General features: G+C 32.2%; 1 long non-coding RNA gene across 1 annotated transcript; it reads left to right on the top strand.

Annotated features, from left to right (window-relative positions):
• The first annotated feature begins 2,109 nt into the window (after positions 1–2,109).
• Positions 2,110–11,112, top strand: LOC132727358 (uncharacterized). Its single transcript, XR_009625337.1, has 4 exons — positions 2,110–8,987; positions 9,483–9,691; positions 10,417–10,576; positions 11,082–11,112. It is a non-coding gene; the product is annotated as an uncharacterized LOC132727358 (long non-coding RNA).
• The last annotated feature ends 4,580 nt before the right edge of the window (positions 11,113–15,692 follow it).

Below are 15,692 nucleotides of genomic sequence, written 5' to 3'. Positions count from 1 at the left end.
ATCAAAGCGCTGGAAGCGCACAGAAGACGGTACCCTTGTTATAATATATAGTATAGGGGTATAATGAAAATCGTCGAAACGTGTCAGAATATTGTTTTTATGAATTTTTATTGTGCAAATCAACTTGCATTGATATTTTTTATGGGTTGTAGCAGGGCCTTCGGGGGGAGGGGGCCCGGGATAATGTCAGATCACAGCGTCTTCCCCCTGTGGGTATATTATGTCTCTATAAATAGCCAAATTCATCATGTCGCAAAAACGAGCTAGCTGCTATATCATTTCCCACCATCTACTGGTAAAAAAATTATACGTCACCTCTATGTCGTTATGTAATTTATATTCACCAGTACTTTCGTTTGACCTATCTTCACAGAACTTTTTTTACATCATATGACTCAATGCAACCTCATATTTCCCATGATTTGTCCTTATGGGCCAAAATCAATTCTCTGCCCACCAGGCACTGTATTCTCCCCATCGTATGTTAACTCACCATCTACTTCGTAATGTCCCATCTTTTACTTTTCTACTGTCACCATCATATAATATACTGTTGGGTTTTTTGTCACGTGTCTAACAATCGATTTCGTCTGCCCCAAAATCTATTGTTCTTTGACCTTTGCACCCTTATAAACCACGTCAATTATTCCCTTTTCTCCAGGCGCAGGGGGTCCTAACGAAACACCGTACGATAGCGTGCTTATGCAGTCGTGAAAACTGTTGCGCTGAATCATTTATTTAAAAGAAATTCCATATATCCGCTAAAAGTGATCATGCTACCTGACAGGATTTCCAACGCGGTAAATAAACTGGCCAATATATTTTTTATTTAACCGAACTGAAAAAAATGAACAGCTGCATACGGCTGCAAAGACATAACTCTTTATCCCTCATCAGGATTATTTCCACGAAATTGTTGACATAACTCTTTATCCCTCATCAGGATTATTTCCACGAAATTGTTTACTTTTCAAGATCATTCGTGAAAATGATGACTTGACTACCGTTTTGAGCGAGATTTTGGCATTTTGTCAACTCGTGTAAGTACAACAATGCATATTATACCGTATAATTTCGATTTTAGGTAGGCAAGTGACATTTACTAAAATTCTGGTGATATAGAAAATTGAAATAAGCCGATTAAATGTGATTCAAGTCGTTTTTATGAGGTAACGCTGATATACGAGAATATAGTGCTTCGTGGTAACGCCGGAAAATGTTATTTTTCATATATGGTATACTGAACTGTTTGTTTGTTTGTTTCATTTTACGCCTTTTCCGAACAGTATTTCAGTAAAATAGGCGGTAGTTTCCTAACAATCGTTCCTGGAGAGTTACACCAGTACTAGACTACCTTCCTCCGTGCTTAACTACCAAAGCATCTCCCGGGGATCGAACCCATACCAGAGAGGTAACTGGATAAGAAGTCATCGACTCTAACCCCTCGCCCACGGAGGTTTAACGCTATGAATCGGGAAACTTTTGGGGAAACTTTTTATACAGAATTTATTTAAGTTTGCTCGCGTAAAAAAGACACCGTCTCGAATCTGTCCTTGAAACCATAGAGCTATAAGCTTCGTTATATAAGTCTTTATTGAAGTAAGTACGAAGCAATGCGTGAAAAATTTCTTACTCAAGAAAACAACGGGGTAGCAAATTCTCAATACCTATTTGAAAATGCCCTTTGTTTAACTAAAAAAAATATCATTGTTCTCACTCTTTATTAATTATTAGACATGAAAAAGTCCTTTTTGTGTCGATTGTAAATCGACACAAAGGTATAACCACCCATCTACCGGACTATTTCTTACTGCCAACCGAATTTCGTTGACAAAAAAAATAGTTCCGTATGTTCGGTTACAAGTTAGAAAATCCATTCATGCATTGAATATAGAAGGGGTTGTCATACATTTATAATTGTATTAAAGTATTGAAAATTAAAATTACAATTTAGTTTAAATTTGTACTGTACGCAGAAATTATATAAATGCGCGAGTGGATCACGTGATTGGCTCTTCAACGACGCCATTTTTATTCAAGCAGATTGAAATGCAGTTTCGACTTCGTTATTTAACACAAATATCATGCTGTTTTGAAGAAATTGTAAGTATCGGATACTCATACAGCGATTTTGACTAATAAACAAAATAAATTGTCCCAGAATGAGCAAAGCGTGCGAAGCCGTCGTTAATAATTATAAACCAGTCCATGAGCTAAAAAATAGCACAGCTGGGAAACCCAAGTTATGACCTCGGATTAAATTACGGTCTTGTAAACAATTTCAGAGATTTGTGAGTAGATTATTGATTTGTGCTTCGAATTTGCGGATAATTTTTTGGCAGTTTTACTTCAATTTTCATACGTGCATGCACGCACCTAGTTGTAATTTCATGCGTGATTTTTGTAAATTATACGGAATTCACATTTGTGCGTGAATGGGAACACTGACTATCATTTAGTTTTTTACCATCTGATTCATTTTTATAAAAATATCTAAAAAGGTCTATTTTATGTATGTGATGTATCATGTATATTTATCATGTCTAATCATTTTTTTATTGTAGCTGTTTTATCTTTGTTGATCTTATACTTTATGTTTATATACAGTCGGTTATAAAAGCTCCTAGAGCTTATGTTGTACTGTTGAAAACTTGCCGACTTGAAACAAAACTTATCTTATCAATGTGTACGAAGAGGTATAAGATAAGTGTCCACTCGGCCCTAAACCAACTCGGTCCGCAACAAAAAAGAAATCACTTTAGTTGATGAACATCCAGCGGTAGATCACATATACTAAAAATAATTGAAAAGATCTGTATGTTTTATTATCTTTGTTAAGATGAGATGTTGTGATTAATACAACAGGGTCAGGGACCATCAACCGCTGACACTTTTTGAACATTTTTCTGTACAGGTTTTATAAGTTTTAACTTAGAGACCAAAACAATTGACAAGGTTCAGCTAGGTTCTTCCCCTAACTAACAAACTTGTTTGTCTGATTGTATTGACTTTTATATCTGAGGCTCGACGAGGAGGTATCAAAATTACCTCAATTGTCTACACTACAGCACCATGTGTCCGGACATTTATGTACATGATGTTATTTAATTCAGATAACAGCTTGGGTGTTTTAATTTTTAACATGATAGACAATGATTCAGAAACAAATGCTGAAGTTTTGGAAATTCTATTGTTTACTCTTCAAATGATTATAGATGGTATATGAGGTCAGGCATTGTTTTCTTGACCCCCCAAATTTCAACGTCAACATTCTTGAAATAGCCATTAAAATTATATTACCATTTACGGTGGTTGAAATAAATTTATTTATTTATTTTTAGAATGAAACATGCATTTATTGTTGATAAAAAAAGTGACAACCACTGAACAAAGAAAATACTAAATTAAGCATTTTCAGGGCTGTCCGGGTTTGGTGGTTGTCCGGTTTTGGTGGTCCCCAACCAGTAGCTTAAACATTTATGAACTGTAAATTCTTCCCTCACACACTTTCATCAAATAACAATTTCAATTAGAAAAGGTATATAAATTATGACATGAAAACGTAAAACGACACATGAAACAAAGATAATTCAACATAGAGCAACTTTACCGCCGGATATTGCTCGATATTACGAGGACTTTTATCCCATTTCAAGACTATGAACAAAGGTAAATTCAAGGTAAACGTTCAATCTGACAACAATAAAATTTCAGATGACAGTGCATTTTGAGAATAAATAAACATGTCAGTTTACCGAGTATTGCTTTGGAGTTGCTCGCCGGTGTCACTAGTATGCTTTTTAATGTAACGAGTATTGGTTATTAATATCAAGTAAATGTGAGAAGTAATCACAGAGTATTTACCACATTTAACCTTAAATATTTCTTATTGTCACAATGTGTATACTTATTGACATATGTGCAGAATATGCAGATTTTGGAGGTACTGTACTGAATAATACATACCCAGCAAACATGCATATATGGGACCTATATGGGCTATATCTAGGCAAGCTAATGGGTATGCCCATATCGGACCTATATGGATCCAATATTGGCAAGTCCATTTGGGTACGCCTATATATTAGACCTATATGGGTACCATATTCCAGCACTTTAAGGAAAAACAATTTTTCTTTTATTTATTTCTTTAGAACTCGTTTACTTTGAGCTATAGTGTGACCACCTTGGCATAAATTGCTATTATCCTATATAAAATCGTAGCATTATTTGAAACATTTATACAATGCCTGCTGCACAGTAAATGGGCCAATTGTGTTAGCATCTAAGTCAAAAATTAAAGTTAAACATACAAGACAATATTTGCTCTTTTTAAGTACCTTAGGGTGTCTATAACAATATTTTTGGAATGAAAGGATAACTTTTTGAATACCTTTTTCAAAATATTACATCTCTTGCGGACTGTGCGGGTAGGGGACGGATGTTACAAAGATATACTAAAAGTCTGAATATCTTACAGTTTATAATAAAAATTGTATTATTTCTCTTTATTTTATTAAAATATTATGTCTTCTGATAAATGTTACAAAAAAAATCCAGAGAATTCATCTTGGATATAAAAATATTTGCTTTCAAATTTTCAGTATTTTTCACACAAAATTAAATTTTCAAACATGTTAGAAACAGAAAGAAAAAAACAAGGATAGGTACACCAAATCATACTTAAATCAAATATGCAAACACATTTCTTATAAAACAGTAGAAATTATAGGACTTTGTTATGTATATTTCTTGTCAGATAATCCAAAAATGAATTGTATCAGGGGGACGGATGTTACATTTTTGGGGGGACGGACGTTACAATCGATGTTTAAAGCTCTTAGTTCATACTTTTTTTTGGTTTTATTTTAAAGTAATGAAATTTATAAGAGTATATGCTTTGTACAGTACAATAAATGTAAAACAATTGAACAAATTATGGAAAAAATGTAGAAATATACCTGACAATTATGTAGTTTCTTACTATTTGTGTTTCACAATGAAAAGTTGCATTGACTTAGTTTTCTTCTATTTATCTTACATTTGAATGAACATTGAAATGTTTGGAATATAATAAAAACATTGCTAATTAAATAAAAGAATCTTTGTTTCCAGATAATGCATTAACGTTAAAGAGATAATGTCATACCAACGGTACCTTTCTATACATAAAATTATTTACAAATTACTTAAGTTAAAAAATAAGATATATATTTGTAAAAGATATGATACAGTGTGAAGTAAATAAGAAGTTTTCAGACTGAAACATAATGCAAGCTTGAATTTCTCATTACTAAATAATTAAAAATTTTCATTAAAAATTATAAGATTTTAAATTGTTGCAATTAAGTTCTATCAATTTGATGAAATTTTAAGTAAATTAATATGGAATGTTAGCAGCATTATCCAAAGATTTCATTATGATTCAGTATCATAATCTCATTATTTCTAACTTTTAATAATTCTCTGTGTAAATATTTCAGTGTACATGAACTGCTTAACTTATTATATAAACTAATTTGTCATTCAATAAAATTTATAGGTGCAAAATAATTTTTACAGAATAATTTTCACAATTATCCCAACTTTTTCATTACAGGAATCCTTTACTTACAAGTTTCTTTCACTTTATTAACAAAAATTAAATGGGTCAAATTGTATGAAAATGTGCTTGAGATTTTTTTGGGGAAAAAAATTTAAAAATTTTAATCTGGGTGTTGAATTATATTTCTTTGTTTATTTTTCATTGACTACATATTTAGCCTATAAATTTTTGAAGTTCAATAAATCCTTTGACTAAATTGATCTTCAACTTTAATACTTAATGACAGACATTCTTGAATAAGATAGGTAGTCCCTCCCACTGTTCTTAAGCATAATATATATCACCCTTAATTGGCACCCCTACTGTTTTGTAATACGATATATCACACTTCCCAATATACAATATACACAGCTCCCAATATACAGATAAAGTGCCAGTCCCTTCTGTGTGTATAGAGTTAGGATCCATATCCCACTGTTTTATGAGGGGCTGGGATACATGGTTTGTAAACTATTTAAGGCTAAAGAATTTATGTTTAAACAATTGACCAATTTTAATCACAAAGATACTTTCAACATCTCTATCGTTTGCACCTTTTTCTATATATCCTGTTATGGATTTTGTGTTTGTTTCTTCTAATTTTTTTTAAATTGTATTTTATTTGTTGTGTGAAACATTCCTATACAGTTGCAAAGCTTACTACTTCTCTATCATGCATCATAAGAACAAGATAAGTTTTGTATTACTGTAAAAAGAATTTTTAGTTCAATTCTGTAACATCCGTCCCCTTCTGTACTCTTAGTTTGTAAACACAGGATGACAAAAGATTATATTTGTTATAAATTCATATAAGCTTAAATATTATCTTAATAAACTCATTGGTCCACTTGAGGTTAAAAAATAACATATAAATTTTATTTGAAAGTAAATAATTTTGATTTCAGAGCAAAAAATACTGATTTTTTTTCAAAATTAAGGAATTTAGTGTTCACAAATATTTTTTTTCTCCATAAATACATCATTTCAGTGCTTTATTTCTGTTTTTTCTTCATTTTTCAATGTAACTTTGGTGTTTTAGTGTAAAATTCCCTTTTCAGTTACAGTTTATATGAGATTTAATAAGCACCTTATATAGGGGGACGGATGTTGCGGGGACGGATGTTACAGACAACTTTTACATTATTGTATTTCTTTTCTCATAAACATAGAAATTGGCAATTTTTGTAACATTTTCATTGTAAGGCTATCATTTAAAGCACCAGAAACATTGTTTTTTATGAGTATTGTTTTAAAATTGGATATTTTATGAGAGGGGGACGGATGTTACAGTTTTTTCATCACAAATTTTTTTTTACCACTATAATGCCTACTATGGTAAAAATGTTTGAAAATTTGAATTGAAAGCACTTAACATATGTTTTTAATTCATATTTCATTAGATTGAGACAATTAAGTACTATTTTATTTGTAACTGCTTAAAGGTATACTAGTTTACTTAACAACTGAATTTTGAAAAAAACTGATGCATTACAAAAGTCTGATTTTACTAAAATCATCTTAACGATAAAAACCAGGATGATGTATACCAAGTATTATATATCACTGGAAAGGTTATTAAATTTTCTATGTGCATGTAAAAAAATTTAAGTGATAAATTAAAACAGATAATAGTGGTGTTAATTCTAAAAACACCAAAAAAACAGATGCTAACACATTACATGTAAAATTGGACATTTTTAGGGTATAAAAATGTCTGTATCTTTATTTTGTGTAATGATATCCCAAAAAATTTTTGGGCACATTTGCTTTACAATAAGTCCTTTGTAAAAACACAAAAAATAATAGAAAATGCAATATATTTTTTGAAATAGCCTGCATTACATATATTTTTGAAAAATTGGCCCATTTACTGTGCAGCAGGCAACAAGCCATGAGGGACCCATATGGGTCCCATTTGGGCAACCCGATAAATATTAGCATGCCTGAGCAGGTGCGTGAAATTAATTTGTTACGTTTTTATATTGGTTTTAATTTTTATTATTTAAATATAAAAATGTGTTTTTAGACTATAAATTCAGAAATAATTTATAAAAATCAGTTTTTGATGAAAAAATTTATTTCGAGCATGTGCAGACGTGATTTCCGCTGCCGCTTAAAATCAAATTGTGTATTGAAATGTTAAATTGTAAAATTGTACATGAAAAAAATATTTCTTTTCGATTCCGAGCATTTAACCACGATTTCGTATAACGACTTTTCATATTATATCCTAACATGTTTATTGTGTGTGTAGGTAAGCTGTAAACGCTGTTTAGTTTTTGGTTTTGCCTTTGTCATGTAATTTCCCAATAGTCGTTTAATTTGCGACATTTTCTAGAATTTACGCCCTGACTCTTAGGCACTTTAGGTGACCTATGCATGTGTATAGTTGTTATTGTTGAATTACTTAACTGTGACGGAGTCAACACTAACATTTTAAAAATATTGTTTCTATCTAGACTAAATTTTAAGAGATCTCTTTTTAAAGGGACACCATCATTTGAAATCCAGTGTCCCCCCCTAGCCTTAGAAGTCCCTTCCATTTTGTACCAACATTTCATTCATAAGCATTTTAAAATATTAAATACAAATACTTATTTTTACAAATTCAAGTATTTTTTCCAAGTACCAACCAAGCCCTCTAGCTGTTGCACAGGCATGAGTATCGGACCTGAGAAGAAAAAATATGACCTGATAGATAATTAAACCTGTGTTCATCTTAAAAAATTCGAAAACCAAAAAAAATGTAAATTATGACCCCCTTTAAAAACATACTATAAGTTAAGAGAAGGCTGGAAACTCTAGATTCGAGCCTACGAGCAAGGGATTCACTACCCAGGCCGTTGTGAAAACAATTGTCCAGACAATTAAAAAATCTTTTATCATTATTTCACATTTGTATTAAGCTTCCAAATGAGACCAACTCCAAGTCTCTAGCCCTTCCTGTTCATGAAATAATCCCATCAGGAAACGAGCGCATTCGTGCTAAAAATCCTTGGTAGAAAAAATTGCGGCACAACAATTCGGTACGTAAACATAGACTAATACATGTTTGTCAGCCGTGTACAGGTCATAATCATATTGTCACTTGGTGCAATAACTCACTTAATGTATATGTATTTTTTAACTACTTATTAATGTATTTTCATTTTATTGTCAATAGGCCATCAAAAAGGCTGTATGAATCGGATAGTGACACTGATGAGAATGAGACAGACACAGAGAGTAGGCCATCACAAGTTATTGACAAAGCAACAACGCCAAACAGGCACAAAGCCTGCTTTCACCTCCGCCTTGCTTATCTGCACAGGCATTGCGAGAGGCCAGAAGTGATGTGCAAAGACTGCTTCTCTAATACAAGGTGCTTCTGATACGCCCTCCCGTGGGCAGATTATTGGGCCCAGTAAGTATAAACTTCGGAGCTGTAAATATATTCATTACAGTACATACTTATTAAATGTTCTATCCTCAAAACAAGCCAATAAATGTTGTAACAAGCTGGATTGAGTGACACAGCCAAAAATGGAAAGTTTCACCTTATGACGCCCCTAAAAAGAAATTGATGATTACTTGTGTTAGTCTTTATCATGATGTGAATTAATGTTCGCCTATTCTTGTCTGACCCCACAACTGTTATCCAAAGTTACTGTCCTTGGAATAGTCAAAAATGCTTATTTTCACCCCATGACATGCCTAGCTCAAAAATATTTTAAGTTTAATTCATGATTTCTTATCATTTTCACATTTTGTGACCTTGCACACTCAACAATCCTTTTGAGATTTTAGTGTTAATTACTGTTAAAGCCAAGGAAAAATTAAAAATACTGGATTTTTTTTCATTTGTAATTCACATAGCTCTAAAAGTATAAAGCCTAAAATTATGAATCCTTTTTTGAAGCTGCTGTTACACAGATTCTCCGAGTCTTGGAGACAATGCGGGAGGAGAATCGTGAAATTAAGAGGATGATGTAGCAATTGATGTCAAGGTCAGCAGCAGATGACCAACCGCTGCAGCTTCCTGAAGATATCTCATTCCCTATTCGTTCTCCTTAGCAGATGGAAACATTCGATAGTTTTCTGGGAGATCAGACAAAGCTGTCATCTGTGGTAAGCATAGTGTTAGTCATGTAATTATTGCACCATTAGTAACTGAAAAAGTATACCTCATATCCACTGGCTTAAATGCAAAATAACATAATGGTCTGTGGTTAGCACTTGATGATAATGTATTATCATTCTGCTATACTTATGTGGGAAAATATTGCACAGTGGACAAACACTTTACTGCATTACTTTCGGAATTAAAAACTGGCTTTGTTTTAATTTTTTTTGATTCATATTGAAACAGTTATGTTATTATTTAGATATGCTTATAATAGCCATGAGCACAAGACATGGGCAGTTGGCCTCGTTTTCAACATTGATTATTAAGACAAAGACAGTCGATTCAATAATCAAAATGCTGGCAGCTTTCAAAATACCAGGAAAATGACTAGTACCCACAAAATCCAGGAATTGCGCTGTTATTATAATATCAAAAATTATTCTGTTCATACTGTATAAACTTGTGTTTAAAAAACAACAATGATAATGTGCCCCATTACACTCGGTGGAGGGGACAAACAAAAAGGCACAAGTCACTTAGGCTGTAAATATATGAGGAAAGGTCTTTTAATTTGTCAATTCAAACAGTTTTTCTTGGCAGATCATGTTATTTGAGGTCCAGTTGACAATTAATTTGTCATTTGGTGACTTGCAGCGCATCACAAATTTTGAAAATTAGTAGTGTTAAAATTAACATTAAAAAAAGTTTATGTTCTGCTTTATTTAAGGTGCGGTTCCTCTCAATGTTTGGTGGGCAGTTGTGCGGGAAACTGTTGACCGCTAGATGATAGAAACCATGTCAAATGAACTGGCAAGAATGTTCAATATGAAGGAGGCTGAAAGGGAAGAAAACATTTGGGGGCCTCTAGATACTTAATGTATTGTATAGTAAGTGATATATTACGAATTTGCAAAGTGGTGTCTTTAAGTAAGGCTTCAAAATAGATATATTATCCAAGATCTTGTTATTGTGTCTTCAGGTATCGCTTTAATGAAAGAAAATGCTTGATTAGGTTTAATGGAAATTAATGAAGAGAGAATATTTTACATGCTGTGTGGTTTTGATCCCATGCATTGTGTTGTGATGCATAATATAAGCAGAAATCACCTTCCTGAAAAGCAAGTTATTTGCTACCTTAACATTCTTTACTGATACACCGATAAGATGATCTCAGCTTACAACTGAATGCAGCGATATCACAGAAATATTGTTAAAAAGCTATGTAAAACCGGGACACAAACATTATATTTGTTAAAACATACTTGAATTAGTTTATATTCCAATTTTGTGCTCAAAATGCTACAAGGTGACTTATGACCTTTGAATGGTTTCAATACCTACATTTCACTGCATTTCATTTCATTCTTTAAGGATAAGGATGCTTGTTTATAGAATGTGTCCAAAGGAACTTGCCGACAAAGAACTGCGAACGAGGAAGGATATTGAAATAAAGGTTTCAAAGTGGCTGGCTGGGGCGTGGGACCGGCGATGGGGAAGGAAAAGCAAGAAACAAAGTGTCCGAGACCTTACTTGAAGCAAATGAAGGAAGTGACTAGACATGTTTTTATTTTTAAAAAATGCAAAATCTATGGAGGATATTTGTTTGTTAGTGTGTAAGATGAAATTTTATATCATCAAGTGAGCTGTAAAAACATTATTCTCACGAGTGAGAACACTGTTATTTAAAAGTCCCTCAATGATATAAAATTACATCTTACACAACAAACAATAAAGTGTCTTTTTATTTTATGCTAATGAAAATTTCCTCAATATTAACTTTAATATTAAATCTGTTTTCCCCACTGTTAACATCAATTTTAGTTGAATTTAAGTCAATTATTCATAAATACAGGAGTCTTGGGCTTAACAAAAAGTTTGACAATCAACGTTGAATAGCAATGATTTTATTTATTTTATTAAAAAAATATGAATAATCGCTTGTTTTATTAATAAAAACAACCAATTCTAGAAAAAAAAAGTCACACCATCCCACCTTATTTCTGTTACTCAGGCAATTTATGTATGACCTGGCTTTGTGAAATGTAAGTGGTGGCCATTTTTAAAAGTTTTGTATTTTAAGGAAAATTAATTTTGTTTTATTCAGAGGAATATTATTCGGATAGGTTAGTCTTGAAACAGTCCTGAGAATGTCAGAATTGTAAGCAAAAATGATATTAAGGTACCACATGAGGAAAATCTTTAAAAAGTAGTCTTGTCATTGAAAAGTTTGAAATTTGGATCATTTTCACTGTGAAATTATCAAATATAATTTTCACGGATACATCAGTAATACACACAAAAGCATAAAATGAATGACTTTTATTTTACATTTTCGAACCTTTTCTTCATCGGCATATAAGTTATTCCAATGATTGAAAGTCAATAGATATCAAAGTTTTTTAAAATGTGATAAGGGTCAGAACTACAGTAAGTGGCTCATTTGTGTGTCTTGTTATACTTTTTGTTGCTAATTTTTAATGTTTTGAGGTCATCAGCATAGCATGTCTTTCTTGTAAATGAAAAATTTCTTTGCCTTCTAGTCAGTTTATTTTGCTGCTATGTAATGTTTGTTGTTGACATTATATGCTGTTTTTCTGTTGTCTATATGCTGTTTTGTTATTTTTTTTCATTAAACATTGTTGCTATTTAAATCAAGACATTAAATGCTTGGGGAATGTTTTTGATACTGATCAATACAATTATAACATCTTGTCCAAACTTAACACTAACAGGGAACACATATATAGGTATGGTATTAACCTTTTAAATCAAGTTGAAATACTGTACAATGATGCTTCTTGTAATCTTTATTTTTGTTATTGTTGAAACTTTGATAATATCGGATAAATTACTGAAACAACTATTTTTACTGACAATTTTTTAAATGAACTTCTTCACAACAAATTTGATCTTGTTAAATCAGTATTATTTCACATTTTTATACGCCCGTTTGAAAAACGGGACGTATTATGGGAACGCCCCTGGCGGGCGGGCGGGCGCGGGCGGCGGGCGGGCGGCGTCCAATTTTGTCCGGAGCATATCTCCTACATGTATGGAGGGATTTTAATGAAACTTCATATAAATGTTCACCACTATGAGGAGCAGTGTCGCGCACATGAACCAGGTCTCTAGGTCAAAGGTCAAGGTCACACTTAGAGCTCATTGAAAAATGCTTGTCCGGAGCAAAACTTCAACATGTATAGAGGGATTTCAATATTACTTGGCACAAATGTTCACCATTGTGAGGCGGAGTGTCGCGTGCAAGATTCAGGTCCTTGCGGCCAAGGTCAAGGTCACACATAGAGGTCAAAGTTCAGATAAAAATATGAAGATGTGTATATGGACCATTTAGTCATCATTAATTGAGGGATTGTAACACAAATGGTCATTATCAAGACTATTTCTGTGATACATATAATTTAGGTCAATATATACAAGGTCAAGGTCACTAAAGATGATGAAATATCCAGATTTTGTAAATAGAATTTAATCAAAGGGAGACAACAAAGTTATTACTTTGTTCATAAATGACTTACACAATTACTCCCCTTGATCTAAAAATAGAATTTAATCAAAGGGCATGAAATAATCCTCTTTCTTGGACTTGAGTATGTTGTAAAGAATGTAACATTTATTTACACATGTTTCATTCATTGGTCAAGATTCTTAACTGTGATAACTATGGTGTTCTGTAGACTTGGTATTTGTTCATAAAGATCATACAGTAATTACCTTATCAAATGTAAATACTTTCTCATAGAAATTTAATTATATTTTAATTTTCAAGTAAATATCAGTTCAGCTCATTCAAAGATTAAGAATTGTAATGAAATGTATTTCCCTAGAATAAAATCTTAAATCAGAATTTTTTAGTTATTAAATTACATGTACTTTTTATACGCCCGTTTAAAAAAAGATAAAAATATGAAGATGTGTATAGGGACGATTTAATCATCATTTATTGAGGGATTGTAACACAAATGGTCATTATAATGACTACGGCTGTGACACATGTACTTTAGGTCAATATATGCAAGGTCAAGGTCACTAAAGATGGTGAAATATCCAGATTTTGTCTGGAGCATATCTCATACATGTATGGAAGAATTTTTATAATACTTTATGGAAATGTTCACCACCATGATATGTATTGCTCCATGCATGATCCAGGGTCAAAGGTGAAGGTCACAGTTAGAGCTCATAGAAAAACACTTGTCTGGAGCAAAACTTCTACATGCATAGAGGGATTTCAATATAATTTGGCACAAATGTTCATCATTGTGAGGCTGAGTGCCGTGCATAAAATTCAGGTCCCTGCAACCAAGGTCAAGGTCACACATTCTGTGCATATCTTCCCTATTGATTTGTTTTAAGGTTCATAGATAACACTTATCCATAATGCCCCCATCTCCATCTAAAGCTTTTTCGTAAACGGGCGTATTTTGTGACTATGGCACCCTTGTTTAAAGGAATATATCCATAATTAATTACTGTTCTGTGATATATAGGATAATTGTTAATTTCGGTGTAATATCACATTTTATTTATAATTAATTTCACAGAGTGGATACCTAAAGTGTTGTTCACAAAGTGGCGCAGCCATGTTGTTCACAAAGTGGCGCAGCCATGAGTGAAAATAACAACTTTTGGTATTCAGAAGTGAACTTATCATGATATTTACATTGATACAGTATACATGTATGTGTTTACTTTATGTCTAAAACTCCACTAATGTTTGGTTCCTTTCAATAAAAGGTTGAAATATGCGAGAAACTTTTTATCAGGAAGCATCGCAAAGATGAAGTCATTTTATTGACGTTGTTGTCATATTTTTTTTCCGAATTTCAGTATACTTGGTTAACTTTTTTGATATTTATATAGTTATCAAATTCGATAATTTTTTTCACAAAGTCGCTAGTGAGTCAGGATATAATTCAACGTTAACTTCCATAAACCATTGAAAATTGATAAAAGATTAATGAAATTCTTATTGAGAATGATGTATTAGCACATAGAAAACTGATCCAAACAGTAACGTTTCACAAAAGGTTACTATAACTATTGATATTAACAATTGAAATGCATTAAATTGTAAATACTTTTGTTATTTCTTGCCTTTATTGTGGTTTTTGTTGATGAAGATATGAGAAATGAATCTGGTTATTTTTACAAACTGGTACAAACTATTTGTTACTTTTCATCAGCTGTATATTTTGTTTACACATCTATGAACAGTATTACAACTGTGCCAAGGTTTTGTTTTATTATATTTGTTACATTTCAAAAGCTGTATAATATTTTTTTCTTCAGCACTATCATACCAAAGTGTAATATATGGTTGTAATGAACAAATTTTTATATTTATTCATGTAGATCTATTTCATTTGTCCAATACAAAGAAAACTGAAAATTTAAATATCATATAAAACATAGATACTATTTCATGTGAAAATGAAAGTAATTGGTAGATAGAAATTTGTAATGAATTACAATAAATGTATAATACTTTCCTATGAATTATGTAGAAATTTAAAAAGACATGGGAGTAGGTTTGCAGTTGTGTCTTTGAGAATCTGTATATATATGATACACTCTTACCATAATTGAGATTACTAAATAAAGTTAACATTGTTAAAGCATATACATTGTGTGTTGTTTTCTTGCAAGATAATAAAGGCTTTATGCTATAATCTGTCTGTTCCAGTTAAAACATCACTTGAATATTTAATGCAAGTACAAGAATTAAGCCAGTTGCAACTTAACGTCCAGCAAACTTATAATTGAAGTACTTGAAAATAGATCTATCCCGGAATTCAAAATCTACCCATAATCGAAGTATCTGGGCTGCCCATTTGAAACCCATATTTAGTACAAGGGCTGCCCATATGGGGCCCATATTGAGTACATGGGCCGCCCAGGTGGGGCCATGTGATCCCATATGGAGTATAAGGGCTGCCCAAGTCTCAGATTTTGATAAGATTAAAATACAGGGCAGCATTGCTG

Source organism: Ruditapes philippinarum, unplaced genomic scaffold, assembly GCF_026571515.1.
Source record: "Ruditapes philippinarum isolate M1 unplaced genomic scaffold, ASM2657151v2 ctg15599_1_1_1_1, whole genome shotgun sequence".
NCBI lineage: Eukaryota > Metazoa > Mollusca > Bivalvia > Venerida > Veneridae > Ruditapes > Ruditapes philippinarum.
Note: the sequence above shows the minus strand (reverse complement) of the source record. Positions and strands in the feature narration are given on the sequence as shown.